Source organism: Eurosta solidaginis, chromosome 2 (assembly GCF_040869045.1).
Source record: "Eurosta solidaginis isolate ZX-2024a chromosome 2, ASM4086904v1, whole genome shotgun sequence".
NCBI lineage: Eukaryota > Metazoa > Arthropoda > Insecta > Diptera > Tephritidae > Eurosta > Eurosta solidaginis.
Window position 1 is genome coordinate 70,697,761 of NC_090320.1, and position 17,100 is coordinate 70,714,860.

The 17,100-nt window shown below is 43.2% G+C and overlaps 1 protein-coding gene across 7 annotated transcripts in view; it reads right to left on the minus strand.

Annotated features, from left to right (window-relative positions):
* C1GalTA (Glycoprotein-N-acetylgalactosamine 3-beta-galactosyltransferase 1) overlaps positions 1-17,100 on the minus strand; it is a 126,599-nt gene that overhangs the window by 106,923 nt on the left and 2,576 nt on the right. For 2 of the 7 annotated variants that reach the window (XM_067765646.1, XM_067765647.1), the window contains exon 2: positions 11,272-11,546. The exons of 2 other annotated variants lie outside the window; for them this stretch is intronic. The gene's annotated coding sequence lies outside the window, so the exon portion shown is untranslated. Of the gene's footprint in view, positions 1-11,271; positions 11,615-17,100 lie in introns of all 7 variants that reach the window. 3 more of the 7 variants (XM_067765650.1, XM_067765645.1, XM_067765648.1) reach the window with 3 other exon arrangements.

Below are 17,100 nucleotides of genomic sequence, written 5' to 3' on the forward strand. Positions count from 1 at the left end.
CCACTGTCTGATAGCTTTTGCAGGAGTTCATCCACTACTAGGCTCCACAAAAGGGGTGACAGGACACCTCCCTGGGGGCAACCTCTCGTTGTAATAACCTTAACTGCGCTGCTGCCTACTTGAGCTTCAGCGATTCTTGTGCGGAGTAGATTGTCAATCCATTTCTGGATTGGCACCTGAACTCCTCTTCTCTGCAGTGCTATGTTTACGCTTTCGTGAGATGTGTTGTCAAAGGCACCCTCAATATCAAGGAAAGAGCAAAGCACTGTTTCCCCTGTTTCGAACGCCCTCTGTATTTCAGATGTTAACTGGTACAGAGCTGTGTCCGTGGACCTACCCGCTCTGTAGGCATGCTGGCTATAATGTAGGGGCCAGCTCTTGAGGGCGTTCGACCTGATTTCTTGGTCTATTATCTTTTCCATTGCCTTCAAGACAAAGGAGGTTAGACTTATTGGTCTGAAGGACTTTGCTTGTGAATAGTCCTTTTTACCTACTTTTGGTATGAATACTACTCTTGCTCTTCCCCACATCGTGGGTATATATCCCAGTGCCAGGCTATCTCTCATGATCCTGGCGAGATGTGGGATGATCTGTGTCCCTTGCTGCATTAGCGCCGGGTAGATGCCATCCACCCCCGGAGATTTGTATTTCTCAAAAGATTCCACTGCCCATCTGACTCTGGCCTCACAAAAGAGGGAGTTGGCTATCTGCCAGTCCGATGGGGTTGGTCTAACTCTGGGAAATACAGGTTCCGGTACTTGCGGGGAGGCCTCAGGAAAATGCGCTTGTAGCAAGGCCTTTGCTCGCTCTTCCACCGTTTCGGTATAGGTACCGTCTGGGAGCTTAATTGCTAGGTTTGTCTGTCTCTGCTCTTTGGCTAGGGCCTTGTGTAGCCTTGCCGCTGCAGGCGTGCTGGAAATTCCTTCACAGAAATTTCTAAAACTTTCCCTTTTTGCTTTTCTTATCTCCTTATTGTACTTAGTTAGATTCTGGGTGTATTCCTCCCAGTTTCCGGTTCTCCTTGCCTCGTTAAAGAGTTTCCTGATTTTCCTCCTTAGCAACGTCAGGTCATAAGACCACCAGGGGGTTGCCTTCTTACCCTTAATCAAGGAGACACGGCAACTGGAGTTATAGGCATCTATCATTATTTGATTGGCCTTTCCACCCTGCTCTCTAACTCGGTACAATTGGTACCTCTGCCTTTACTCTTAAGGCTATCTATGTTAGCTTCTATAATACTTTTGTAGCTGTCCCAGTCTGTTTTCCTGGGATTTCTTCTAGGGTTGGTTTGCCCCGATACAGCGCCCAGCTCAAACCTTATGATTCTGTGGTCCGAAAGAGAGGGTTCTTCTGAGACCCTCCATTTCGCGATCATATTCTCAGTTAGGTTGTTGCCGAGCGTTATATCAAGGACTTCTGCCCTAGCTCTCGTAACAAACGTCGGTTTACCCCCGACATTGTATATACTTAAATCATTGCTGGCTATATATTTTAACGAATGTTAGCAGCACTGAGCGATGCTATCGTCTCTAAGCCGATGCTAACCAGCGACGTGAATGCACATCAATAATTCAATCATTATGTATGTACATAAACGAATAAATAATTGCGTCTACACATATGTACGTATACGAACATCTGAGCAGCAATGCACAAATACATGCATATATCTTATCTGAGTTGTCACAAGAGAGAGCAATAATTTGTGCACGTAGTTGTGGCTGGCGATTTTGTAGCCGAACTAACTAGTAACTTCTGGAAATCGAAGAGCCTAGAAGTATGCAGCGTAAGCTATAAAAGCGGGGCAGGCGAGTAAGAAGGATTCAGTTTGATTTGAGTTGTCAAGCAGTTGCGATTAAGACGATATCTAGCAAGCAATAGCAGTATTATTTTGAATAGTAGAGTTTCATTGAGCTATCAATCAGTGTGGTTATTAAGCAAGCTATTCGTTGCACAGTTTGAGTGTATTGTGAAGTACTTTAATAAAGGCCATTTTGCATTATTCCAAATTGGAGTTACTTATTCAACAGTTTAGTGATTCGAACTTAGCAGAGGATTGCAAATAAGAGGATTTGCAAGCAAATTCGTTACAATTGGTGTCAGAAGAGGAATTGCTGAATAAATTCTAGAGGACAACAAGGACATGGCAAAGTTAAGTGAATTGAAGATCCCGCAACTGAAGAAGGAGTTGGAGAGCCGTGGATTGAATACAAGCGGCGTTAAACTCGAACTTCAGGCACGGCTACGAGAAGCAATGGAAGCAGAAGGAATTGATGTGGAAGAGCATGTCTTTTATCTTGATGGCGAGGAGACAACAAAAATTGAAGAGAAAAATGAAACACCGCAGACAATGGCGAACACAGACCTGAACATGATATTGGCTGCAATATCGGCACAAATGTCCGAAATGTCATCACAAATATCTACCAACATGTCATCACAATTGGAAGAACAGAAAACACGTATAACAGAAATGTCATCACAAATATCCACAAATATGTCATCACAGCTGGAAGAACAAAAGACATATATGGCAACCCAACTGAAAGAACAAGAGACACGCATAACAGTACAACTAGAAGCACAAGAGGCGCGTATATCATCAAAACTCGAAGCGCGCATGGACGACAAAATAATGCAGTTTGAGGAAAAATTCGAGGCAGAGGTGGATGCGTTGAGAGGTCGTATACAGGAATTGCAACTTAATCGGCCGACTGCTTCAGCGAGTAATACAAAGGTACAAAATTCCATCTTTTGACGGTTCTGTTCCTTTCCAGGTCTTCAAGCTTCAGTTTGAGAAGACCGCGGCAGTGAACAACTGGAATGCGGAAGATAAAGTTGCTGCATTGTTCGTGGCATTGAAGGGGCCAGCAGGGGAAATCCTACAGACGATTCCCGACGGAGAGCGGAACAATTATGAAGCATTGATGGCTGCTGTCGAGAGACGTTATGGAAGCGAGCATAGGAAACAGATATTCCAAATTGAGTTGCAAAACCGTCACCAAAGAGCGAATGAGACTTTGCAGGAGTTTGCCTCGGATGTTGAAAGGTTGGCTCATCTCGCGAATGCGGATGCACCCGTGGAATACACTGAAAGGGTAAAAATTCAGAGCTTTATAAATGGCATACGGGACGCCGAAACAAAGCGAGCTACATACACAAACCCAAAGCCAACATTCGCAGAAACGGTGTCACAAGCTCTGATTCAGGAAACAGCGTCGCTTCTGTGTAAGCCAGTTTTCAAAGCACGCCGTGTGGAAGTAGAAAGGCCAGAGTGGGTAGACACAATTTTAGAAGCACTGAAGGGATCTCAACAGAAGAATGCCGGAGTTATTAAATGTTTCAACTGCGGCAACCCAGGTCACATTGCACATCATTGCGATCTTGGTCCTAATAGTTCCAACAAGGTGGGTGGCCGTAAACGCAAAGCTGGCAGAAATGAGCAAGAGCGTGTCGAATGTAAAGAACGAAAACTTGCCCCGGCTATTGAATGTCCTGTGATATCTGTGTCGCAAATTGGAAGTAAATCAAGCAGTCTTACCGTCAGAGGGAATGTGGATGGTAAAGAGCGTGTACTGACTGTAGATACGGGGGCATCTAATTCCTTGATTCGAGCTGATTTGGTCTACAGGAGAGTAAAGTCATTACCTGGAGGAAGGTTGCGTACGGTCACAGGCGAATATAATCAAGTCCAAGGCGAAGTGGTATGCGAGGTATTAATTGGGAAAGTCATGGTTCTACACAAATTCGTTGTGGCGGAGATCGTTGATAATAATTGATAATAATAATTAATATTGGGAGTGGACTTCTTGGTTGACCATGACGTCAGGATCGATATGCGGAGAAAAATTATGCGCTATAAGAACCAGGACATACCACTTAACTTTAGTTTGGAAAAAGGGTTCAGCAGTAATCGGGTACTGGTGGAAAAGACTCGACAAAGACCACGAAAGTCAAAGGCAAAAGTTGATAGATCGAATGGGCCAAATAAATCAAAATCAAAAGTACCTGCGAGAGAAACACTGGCATTGACAAAACCTAAAAGACGCAGAAAAACGAAGCAACGAATTTCCGAGAAAGAATGCGAGGGTAGTTTCAAGCCGGAGCGCACTACTGTTGTGAAATGTGGGAACGATACTGATTATGCAAAGCAAATCCGTCCAGCGCAAGCTCTACGAAGTGGTTCATTGACCAAACAACAGAGTGTGAAGGAACGGCCGAGGATAATGAGTAGTAAGATGAAACACAGGTACGACAAGGAAAATAATTCGCAAGGTTTCCGGGAGGGAAATTTGGTACTGTTATACAACCCTCACCGGCGGAAAGGTGTTCCATCCAAATTTCGGTGCAGTTGGGAAGGCCCGTACAAGGTTGTGAAGAAGATAAGTGATATCATCTACCGCATACAAGCAATTGGGAAATCACGAAATAGAAGAGTGGTAAATTTGGCGATGCTAGCAGCGTTTAGATTGAGAGATTTGTCTGATCGGGACGATCAGACTTAGGTGGAGGGCAGTGTAACGAATGTTAGCAGCACTGAGCGATGCTATCGTCTCTAAGCCGATGCTAACCAGCGACGTGAATGCACATCAATAATTCAATCATCAAACGAATAAATAATTGCGTCTACACATATGTACGTATACGAACATCTGAGCGGCAATGCACAACTACATGCATATATCTTATCTGAGTTGTCACAAGAGAGAGCAATAATTTGTGCACGTAGTTGTGGCTGGCGATTTTGTAGCCGAACTAACTAGTAACTTCTGGAAATCGAAGAGCCTAGAAGTATGCAGCGTAATCTATAAAAGCGGGGCAGGCGAGTAAGAAGGATTCAGTTTGATTTGAGTTGTCAAGCAGTTGCGATTAAGACGATATCTAGCGAGCAATAGCAGTATTATTTTGAATAGTAGAGTTTCATTGAGCTATCAATCAGTGTGGTTATTAAGCAAGCTATTCGTTGCACAGTTTGAGTGTATTGTGAAGTACTTTAATAAAGGCCATTTTGCATTATTCCAAATTGGAGTTATTTATTCAACAGTTTAGTGATTCGAACTTAGCAGAGGATTGCAAATAAGAGGATTTGCAAGCAAATTCGTTACAATATTCTAGCAAACACACACCCCTTTGGTTGGTATCACTGCTACCCCATTCCGTATTGTGGGAGTTAGCATCGCTTCCTATGATTAGAGGAAGTTACGCTCTTCTGCAGTGAGCTACCAGCTTCTGTACGTTATCTGGGGGGACCATGTTGTCGTCCCCCGGGAAATAGGCTGCGGCTAGCACAATGCTGGAGTCGTCCCCATTGATCCTTGCATCGATTTGCACCGCTGTTTTAAGCATTACACATGCTCTAGGTCTCTCCTGGGAGAGATCCCAAATTACTTTACTATTACTCACATTGAGGCCCCTCACCTGTCCCTTGTATACCCAAGGTTCCTGTATGAGGGCAATGCCCAGATCATCCGAGGCAAACTTCCTCGCCAGTACAGCCGAGGCTGCAATGGCGTGATGGAGATTGATCTGGGCTACCTGGATACTTATGCCGGTCATTTTGGCCCGGCCGACCTCATCGGATCGTCGTAATCCGACAACCCGCTCTCGCTGTCGTCCTGCTTGTTTAATGCCAGCTCCTGGAGGTTAAAGCCCTCGATGAGCTCCTGTGTGGTAGGGATTTCATCATCCCTTGGCTGTGTGATTGCATCGCTTCCGCCTGCTGCGGTGGGAGGGTTTGTGGACTCACACGCTCGGATGGTGTCGGTGCTTGCGTCCGACATGTCCTCGTCCGACGTCTCGTGTTTGTCGACGCCCTCTGCCTCCCCCTTTCTTCCGGCCGCTCACTGTTGCCTGGTTGCCTCCAAGGTCTCACATGGATCAAGCCGTACCTGTAATGCAGCTTGAAACCATTCCTACGAGTGAGCTAGTAAGATTCCTCGTCAATGCCCACGTCGAGACGTAGGCCCGTTTATTCCGCGCTGCAGTTTATGATGCGCCACCTTTGCGTTTTGAGGCCCTCGTTTTGGTTCGCGAGGAGTCGGATCACAAATTCTTTGGGGCGTTCCGCACTCCTGGGGAGGAACATTGTCACATTATGTGTGGGCGGTATATCATCCCCGCGCCTCGTACATAATGGTGGCCCTGTCCACCCCTCGAGTGTTGGTACTACCCTTGTGTTCTGCGGAGCATGGGCCCGTTGCCTTTTTGAGCTGGGAGTTTCTTCCGGTGTGATCTGCCCGATCCTACGCTTTCCAGCGGGACCGGGTGTATGCTGGCCAGCTACCGCTGGCTGTGCTCTACTTTCGCCTCTATTCCTCCGTTCGGCGGTCGCTGATCTCTGCTCGTTGGCTGTTTTATGCCTGTGCTCGTCTGCCCTGGCTCTTGCCTCCCTGGGCGACAGGCCCTCCTCAAGGTATCGGAGATACCATTTTATACCTGATCCACTTAGTCCCAGGCGCCATTTGTCCGTAAGCGATCCTGGTCTGCCGGGTGGTGGTAGTGCAGGTTGCCTGCCTCTGTTATGCCTTCTGTTGGGCCACCACTCTTCCCGGTTTCGTCTGCTGTCGTTCCCTTTCTGGGTCCTATCGCAGCTGCCTTGTGAGCTGCTTCCATAATCATGCTTCGACGGTGATCGCCCATGCTTACTCGGCTCTCTAGAGGGCCTGCTAGGATGGTTGTTGCCACATTCTCTCGTAGGTGTAGAGGTACCGTCGGAGCTACGTTTGGTTGCTGTACCTCTTTCCTCGGGAGGCCCGCGATGCTCTATGGTGGTACTGGGCCCTCCATGGTTCGCGGGTTTATTGCTCGACGACTGTCCCTCCTACTCCCCTTCCTTGATTTGCCCGCGCTGCTCACCAGTGGCCGAGATGCCTCTGGGGATCGCGGGTTTCGTCGCCTTTTGCTTATTATGCTCTTCTGGTCCGCGTTGCTTTCCTTGGGTATCTGTGTTGCCCTTTGGGTTCGCGGGTTTAAGAGCCGGTTCTCTGCGCACTCCAGCGCTGGTGGAGGGAGATTCGTCATCCCTCATATGCTCTAAGAAGAGCATTGCCTCCTCTCTCGAGAGGCTCTCCAGGAATTGCCTGGAGTACTTGCGTGGCCTGCTACTGCTTTGCCCGCTGCTCTTCTTGGAGCCAGTTTTCTTTGTTTCGTTGCTGTTGTTGTTTGGTTTTTTGTTGTTGTTTTGGTTTTGGTTTTTGTTTTTCTTCATTTTTGTCGTACGACAACATGCTTGACGTGGCAAGCGTAGTTGTCAAATTATTTATTTGAGGAACTGGGTTGGTCCGCCGCGGCAGAGCCCCTTGACGCGGTAAAGCCGTGATTACTCCCCAAGGTGGCCCGGTGTTGGGGAGGCGCCGTTATAATACAGCCGGTGTTGTGGACCTCCTGGCTGCAAACCAGTCCAATGGGCACGGTGACGCATGACACCCTGGTTACCGATAGCGTTCGACCACATCTGTCAGGTGAGCGCGGTTGCGCCGCTCCAATCTGACCAATTAGTATCGAATGCGATCGGCATAAGGTGGTAATAAGCGTAGAGAAAGCCCTGGAATATAAGGAATATGCTCTAGGAGTCTTCTTAGAGATTGCCGGGGTTTTCAATAATGTCTCTAAATGGGCGATTATGGATGGTCTTAATTACATTAAAGTGCATCCAGCCTTAACCAGATCGATCGGCTGCATGTTAAATTGCCCGAATATTACATCACAATGGAGATTGTACGAGGCCACGGAATCAGTGGACAGGGGAACGCCGCAGGGAGGGGTGCTATCACCTCTGCTGTGGACGCTGGTCATCAACCAACTGCTCAGGCGATTTGATGAGGGACCCGTAAAACTTACGGATGACGTTGCAATTGTCATAAGTGGAAAGTGCCTTCCAACGATTAGCTCTTTGATGAAAGTCAACGCGGATATGACGGATACAAAGAGGTGCAAGGTCTCAAATTGGATCAGGCCTAAGTTAGGAGGGGTGACTCTACAGGAGAAACCTTGCACAAAGTATCTAGGAGTCATCCTAGACAGTAAGCTGTCATGGAAGCTTCAACGGCACTTTATGCATGTACAAGAATGCTGGGATGTACATGGGGCTTATCGCCCTCTCTTTCTCATTGGGTTTTTACAGCGATTGTAAGCCCTATCCTATACTATGGAGTTCTTGTTTGGGGGAAAGCCACACAAAAAGCAACCTACCTAAAAAATTAGAGGGGTATGCAGACTATCAATGCTTAGCATTACGGGAGCCCTGAAAACAACCCCGACAGCTGCACTGTATGCCATTCTGCACATTCCACCTGTAGACCTGGTAGCAAAGAACATAGCGTTAACAACTGCAACCAGGCTCGGTGCCTTGGGGTAGCTTGAGCGCCGACCATACGGCCATAGTAGTATAGCGTCTTCAATCACAAGACGAACAGACTACCTGATTCCCTATCTGCGCTTCGAGGGCGATCTTAAGGCCACAATAGAGTTGGACGGTTGGCGCAATGGTGCTCAAATGTCGGACGAGGCGATACATGTGTACATAGATAGTTCCAAAGTAGTGGAAGGAGTAGGGTCTGCGGTATACTGTGCTGATCCGCAAATAAACAGATCCTACAGGCTGACGGATGACTGTAGCGTTTTCCAAGCGGAAATAGTAGCCGTAACCAAAGCAGTAGAAACCCTGGAAGAAAATAGCCCATGCTGCAATCGTGTTAACTTTTATATTGACAGTCAAGCAGCAATTAAGGCAATAATCTCGCATACCACAGCATTTAAATGAAGGGGAAGCATACATTGGGTCTCAGGACATATGGGAATAGATGGGAATGAAAAGGCGGATGAATTAGCTAAAAAGGGCGCATCCCTTGTAGCTTCCTCCGTAGACGTGCCAATTAGACTGGGCGAAATTAAGCGAAACGAGAGGTGCACATGATCGACCAAGCAGGAAAGGCGTGGGTTCAAGCGCGGGGCTGAAAGTGTCGAAGATTATGTGCAGGTCTTACAACCTTAGACTAACAAAGTTGCTCTATCATTAAAAAGAGAGGAATGTAGACTCATGACGGGTATTCTGACTGGACACTGCCTTCTGGCGTCACATGCCTTTAAATTAGGATTGGTCAGTGATAGCAGATGTAGGAAGTGCGGGCTGGAGGAGGAAACGATCGAGCACGTTCTGTGCTCTTGCCCTGCGCTCGCCAGGCTAAGACAGCTGTCAGATCTGGAAGCAGCAAGTGGCTTAAATCCTAGGAAGCTTCTAGTATTTGCCAAGAGGACGGAATTATTTTATAACATAGGTTGTGGTTTTTGATAGGGTTTTTCAGTTTGGTCGTTAAAACACACTTCTGGTAACACTACAGACTTATTCAGTCTATGTGAGGTCCTCATGGACCGGCCAGTTCAACCTAACCTAACCTTCTCGACAAAAGCCGTATTGTCAAAAATTTACCATCCTAATATACGGATTTGTATGTACTTATGTAGATATTGGTACAATAAATATCATGGCTCAATTATATGGTTGGCTCATCTCATCAGCTGATTTTATTTTTTTTATTTCGCTGGTATACGGATTATCAAAAGGAGATTGCAAAACCAAAATGTAACCAACACATTGACAATAATTTACTGTCGTGGTGGTCAATTTTTCATAAAAAGAATAGTTTCACATCTCTTCAAGCAATTTTTTTAATAAATGCATCTATTTTAGCCCATTATTTTCCCACAACACACAACAATTGCAAAGTTTTATATTTTCTCCCCATTCCATTCGCTGAACACCAAAACGATTTTGACAATCTGAATAAAGATATGCTGCTGCTGTAGAGATGAGCCAACCATATACATACATAGTGGAACCATGATAAATATGAAAGAAATATAACCATTGTAAATTTTACCAAGTAGCGCAACTAACAGCTGATCGGTGAAAATTCGCACATTCACACGCACAGTTCTCGACTCAGTTTCAAAAAAAACTTTAGATTATTTAATTCAAAATTTAAAGTGAGATAATCCTTAAAAATGTATGTATACAGAATATATATGGCGTTTTTGTTGTTACTAAAATAATAGTTTTAAGCTGGAGACATTGGTGCTTTATCGGTAACCGTATCGGTAACCTTTTAACGGCTGATTCGACCAACCTTATGAGAATCAATGCAATCGATTATTGGTGCCGCTAAGATCGTAACCGTATCGTAGCCAACCAATTGGGTTTTGGTTTACCGTCGTAGCGATAAACAGCTGATTACGTTAGGGATACGGATACAGCGATACGACATACGGCACCAATGACTCCGGCTTTATTTATATTAAATCTTTTATCATTTTTTTAACTTTGAAAAAACTCCGAACACCATTCCTTCATTATATGACATTCGACTGCCTAGTCCACTGCCTTCCACTCTATTCGCAACATAACCTCTACTTAAGCTGCCAAACTATATAGTAAACAATGAATATAACTGTTCCGACAGCGCTACTCATATCTTAACAAGGAAAGAGCGAAAAGTGATTCATAAGCCCCCATTACTGATACTTAGCATAGACTTGACTTGACTAGGCGTAAACTTGGCAACTTAGCCACGATAATACTCCACTTGGCGCATAAAATCTGGCATCATAATCAGCGTTGAAATTTATTTTTAAATAAATGTCAATTTGTATGACAAAATGTCAAAATGAAATGGAAACAAACAAATGGCATCTCAAAATGTTAACGTCACTTAGAACTTACATAGAAAATCAAAATTCAACAGACTTCTAAGTCAAGTTAAGTTTTGAGTAATCAGTAACATGCAATGTTCATTTAACAGAACTGTAAGTGACAGTTCGCAAGCCAAGTCAAGTCTATGCTAAGTATCAGTAATGGAGCCTATATTTCCATTTATCCCTCGTTTATTTATTTAAACCCGAGAGGAAAACGGTGAAATGTTTGACAGCAATGCCAGCACGTGCGAAGAACAAAAGTTGCGCATATGTAAACATTGCGAAAAATATCAAAAGAGAACAAGCAAAACCGACTAACCCTCTAGCACAGGCAAATGGGTCAACTCCCATAATTTCCTGCAAATGGAAGCGGCATAATTTAGGAAGGGTGCAATACTAAACTTTGGAAATACAGATACATATAAACAGAAGAATACAGAAATCTAGCGGCGCGCTGTTCTATCTGGTCCGGTCATAATTTTAGTCATCGAGTTCATATATTTTATTCATTAGTGTAGTATGATGTTAAAATTTTAATAGGAAGATTTTTACTGACGGCTTTGAAAGCTTTATTGTACTTACTTTTCTTTGCTCTATTACTTTTGATTCCGTTTTCATTTTAAGAGTTTTCAATTTGCGTCTGTAATTGTCACATTTTACAAATGGATATAACGTACGGTGGTCAATCCCACAGCTGCCGATTCTACCTGTTTTTCCTTCAAATGCCGACTACGCAGGACGAATCATTTTATGTTACAACCACTGGAACGTACAATGGCTGCTCTGTTACAACAACCACTTATAATTTTGAAATTTGTAGATGACTTGCGATGCCGATTACTAATCCTAAACGTACGCTAAATTGTAACGATAGATTGCTTCTTCGATAAATCGAAGGGACTTTAACCACAAAACTGATTTTGCTCTATTAAAATATGTATATTGGCTTTAATACTGTCATTTAGGCAAAGCTGCTCCCATGGCGGAGTAAAACAGGTGGTGACAGCTCCACATACATACGTATGTACACACCGGTCCCATAGTGTACCTATACAAGTGTGTTCACTAAGCGATAAACGTCAAAACTACAAACAGCCTCGCTCACCTGATGGAAATCTCAGGTCTAGAGTCGCATTTTTGGTCTCAACGACAACATTTTTGACTACCAATCGTATCGACTTTTTCAATTTTTCAATCATTCGGCGCATTCGGTAATGGTATCCATTTTGAATTCGCTGTCATTCCGAATCCAGCGAGTGCCTGTCAGAATGCTTGACAGATAAGTCAACACACTTGTACTTGTACACTATGACCGGGCCCAAAGAACGATGTAGGCAATTGCTGAACATTAGCCGTGTTTTTTTTACAAGCGTATACATTTATGTTTGCGCGTAAAAAAACGCTTATCCTCGCTTAGGTAATGCTTAGGAGACCCATCTAGCGGCAGTGGTTAAATAACTAGCTACAAGGGTGTACCTAAAATCGGAGACACAAACCTCTCGTGACCATAATGTATAACATATAGCAGAATCAGTAGCGATTAATAGTGCACACCCATCATTTTAAGAGGTGATACATAGAATTAGTGTAGAGGTGAAACATAGACACATATTTCAGTTACATCTGCGTATTGAAATTTAGTAGTACAAATATTTTGCGCAGCAATTTCAGAGGTGTATCTAAAGTTTGACGCTTAGAAGTCCGTATAAAGTTAAAGCGTGAATATGTGTCTATGTTTCACCTCAACATTAATTCTATGTATCACCTCTAAAAATGGTGTATATCCATTATTCATTGCAACCGATTCAGCTATATGTTATACACTATGGCCACCAGAAGTTTTTTTACGCGCAGGCGTAGGTATGCCTGTCGTAAGAGGCGACTAAAATCCAGATTTCAGGTTGCCAGCGCAATATATAGCTTCTCCAAACCCAATTGTCAACCTCACCTATCCGTTGCGAATCCTGTTTCATTAACAGATGAGGCTATTGTGACTCCGAACTCCACATGCCTCATGGATCTAGGGGCTGGGAGGGCGGGATGGCCTAGAAGGTCACATGTGGTCATAACAAATCTTTCCCGAGATGGTCGGGCTTGGTACCGGAACATACCGGATCCGCATCCGGCAAAGGACCAACAAAATTGATAACACTCTCCAAGGCCTTTAGGGAGTGTCCTTATCGCTACAACAACATGGAGAATGATGACAAAACGTCATCAAGCAAAGTATCAGCGCACTTGCGCCTCGGCAGCCGGGCCACTGTTGGCAGCTATTTAGCCTAACCTAATAAAAACGCCCTACGTTTTTTTCAACACACGAACATAAACGACTTATTTTGCATTAACCGAAATAAGCATGCGTTCCGACAGTGTAAAACAGGTGTGCAAACATCAAACCGAAATGTCAGGCAGAACAAAAATTGGAAATCCAGTTAGGTTTTAGGCGTTTTTGTAAGGTTGGCCTGATAGTTACGAAAGACTTCGGAAACCAATGCATACATCAGCTTTGCCAATAAATGCTACTATGTATGGACTTAGTAGGCAATTGAAAAGTAAAGTTCTCTCTCGGCCTGCTATAAAGTGCAGAAGCGTGGAGCGTGGCAACATCAGATGAAGCAGCTCGGGGAGTGTTCGAGAGAAAAGTTCTTGGATAGATTTACGGACCTCTAGATTCTGGAGAGGACGAGTTCTGACTTATAATTGTGAGCTTTACGCAGACATCAACATATTCCATCCAATTAAAACAGAGCGGTTGGGTTAACTGGCGCCAATTAAACAACTAAGCACCAATTAAGAAGTAAGAATGGCTTAGTCCTGTCTATTACAGCTCATAAAGATTATTACATAGATTTGAGAACGTGAAGTAAATCCCATCAATATCTCAAACAAAAAATTTGGCATGCGTTCTGGAATGGAGCTGCTCAAACATATTTACAGCCTCATATGCAGAGCTGGGTAGTAATGATTACTTTAGGTAACCAATTACAGTCAATTCCCCATTACATGTACTTCAGGAAAGTCATCAATTCCTTTCCTCAACAGCAAAGGAATTGATTACATTTCAATTCCTCAAAAAAAAATACCAAAAGGAATTTCGTTTTTTGAGGCTCAAGTAGGAAAAAGTTTTTTGTTTGTAATTGAAAAAAAAAATACTTTTCTCAAATGTAATTTCTTCCCCAGTACTTTCGAAAGGAATTGCAAATGTAATTGAAAAATTCTTAGTGTAAAAAATATTTCTGCGATTCAAGCGGTGATTTTCCGAGGCCATAGTAACTCCTTGTACCATAAGAAAATGTTTGTAAAACACAAGCACAGTCTTCAATGACTGGCAATTGATTTGTCCTCGCCATATATGAGGAAGGGTATGGGTATAGGCGAATTAATGGTGACTTATAACCAAAAAGCCATAACCAGATAAAACAGCTGATCGAACCTACCTTATGGAAATCAATGTAATCGAGTTAGCGTTATGGTATGGCACCATTAATCGATTACATTGATTTCCATAAGGTAGGTTCGATCAGCTGTTTTATCTGCTTATGGCTTTACGGTTATAAGTCACCATTAATTCGCCCTTAAGATTGTATCATCGCAGTTTTGTACGAGGCTAGCAACGTTTCTTCATCTTTCCCCCAAGTGCTACTGGCAAGCGACTTCAGGATTTTGATACGGCTTTGTACTTTAGATAAAACTTCGATGGCATACGCCTTGAAGGTGGGAGTGTGACCGAATGTTACTCCTAAGATTTTTGAATGACTGAAAATCGGTAGCGCAACACCATCGACGTGAATGTCCAATATTCCACGTCGCAAAACAGAGTGGCCGTGTATTTGGTCGGCTAGGTTCAGATAATTTGCAGTATATCTTTTTGTACAAAGGGGAAAGGGTGAACCTTCTATATCTTAGAGTAGAATACCATGGTCAAAAGCTTTTGAGAATGCTGGTAGTGCTATGTGTTTTGCGGAAACCATGCTGATGAGTGGCTAGGTGAAGATTCGCAGTAAACTGAGGGAGCAGGAAGGTTTCCAATATCTTCGCTACTGGCGAAGGGAGTGATACCGTGCGTTATGACTCACCTTCGTTAGCCGGTTTCCCAGGCTTGAAAAAGTACGTCAGGTAGCTTTTTCCCTCAGCACCATGATGTTTTAGCATTGGCATAGCTACTCCATCTGGACCTATTGATTTAGAAGGTTGGGTTTTTTTCATGGCATCTTCAACGTCTGTGGGGTGATAGTAACGGTTCACACGTCGTGTTTGTGTCTATGTTCCCCCCGTATTACTGGCAAAAACCGCTCACGGTTGTCTTAGAGTCCGCAGAGTTGTATCACCAGAGGCGATGTATATATTATCATTGTGTTTTTTCGGGTTAGATATAGATTTGACGATTGACCACGGCTTATCGACACCCAATAGAGGTTGCAGTTATTTCGATGCTCTTCCCAATTGCACGTTTGTGTTAATTTACCAGCCGCGTAGTATTCAAGTTGAGATTCATAATATGAGTCAAGTTATCTCTAGGTCATGATAGCACCTGACGGAATTTCTTTAGATAATATTTTGATTAATTTTTGAACATATATCAGGTGAGCTAGAATGATAGCGCTGAGACTGGAGATAATGCAACACAATGGAAATCAATGTGTAGATCCTTAGGTCCAATCCTATGTCGGTATATTCGGATTCTGATTCTACAGAATTCCCAGTGTATTCTTCGACTTGATCACGCATGGTATCCATACTTTAACTTTTGTTACCGTTGAGTTTTGCGCTTATCCACATATCAAACAGCGTGTTCGTTCCTTGCCTATGGAGGTTTGAAACCACTTCCTCCAGCCACCGCAAGCTCACGATGTTGTCGCACGCTATCATCTTCACACCATGGAACATGCTGAATACAACCTCAGGATCGGGATCCTTTGAAAATAATGCAAAATCTATTCAAATATTTGTTTTCCTTTTTGTACCTTTAATGAAAATGAAATGGCATTTAAGTTCGGTCTGGTTCGCGGAAATTGTAAGTCCTTAAAGGAGAAGAGAAAAACAAACAAATAAGCATACCGAAATGATCAGGATGACGAACTGTTGTCTATCGGTCTGTATGTTTGAATGCAAACTAGTGTCTCAATTTTTGAGATATCTTGAAATTAAGATAGCGCGTATATTTTAGTGTCCGATTAGACATTTGTCGGAACGACCCTATCGAACCCCCATGACATATATCTCCCATACAACCGATATTTCAGAAAAAGGATTTTCGCCATTTGTTTATAGTTTTAACAATGTGGCAAGCATTGATGTCTGAAAAAATCGTCAACAAGGTCGGTCAGTGGTCCGCTTCCCGGAAAGAAGAGTTTCTCAAATAATAACCTGGTCAAAGAAATACCCCCGTACCAAATTACAAGGAAATCGCACCATAAGTTAATTTTGCTTAAAATATGTCGGCCCCTGGTTAATTTCCCCGCAAATAAGAAAGAAAACGGACCAAGATGTGAATCTAAAGCATCCACACTTCTCCTTGAACATATACACAAATATTCATTAAATTTGGTCCAGTTTTTTAGGAGGAGTTCAGTCACAAATACACGTGCATATGATATACATATATATTTTAACGAAGGTATGATAAGAATAATGGGGATACCTTAAAACTCACAAATTTTACGAAACGCCTTATTGCCAAAAGTGAGGGAGATGATGAACTGTCTAACATAGTCATGGTACAAGGATAAACATCGTAATGTGAGGAGGCGAAAATGCAAATATCCCAACTTAAAAACAATGAGGCACAGAAGAACATCTGACCACTAAACTTTTCAAACAAGGGGGCGAAACGATGTATCATTTCTACGCAAACTTTCAAATATAAAGAAGCGTTTGGCATTGACAAATGTAGAAGCACCTGGTGCCGCTATAACTTATAGCGTTTTCTTTTCTGAAATAAATGTTTGCCTAAGTAAATGGTAAAGCCTTAATAGAGTTACTCCTACCCCAGAAAATTTTGAACATGAACGGCTACCCCGTGTATTAGCGCTGTCAATGATAAAAAAAATTCATTAGCAATTATTTTCTTCGCCTAAAAATATGTGAAGTTACGAAAATAAATTGTCACGATCAGCTAGTTTAGCAGAGTTGCACTGCCACACCGCCATTTTATGCAGGGTAAAAGTGTAACGCTTTTGCGTTGCGAGCAGGCAACAATTTTCACAAAAGAACGAAATACCCCGTAAAGACGTTACCTGCTTTTTAGAACCGAACAAAATATATTTACAATCTTTGCGCGGCATACAAAAAGCGTCATACTTTGCCAGAAAAGAAAACGCTATAATAGCAAGCAAGTTACACTTCACTTCAAACGCTTTTGAGGTTTTATACGGACGACTCTTTCCATTGTCTGCTCTAATATTATTTATT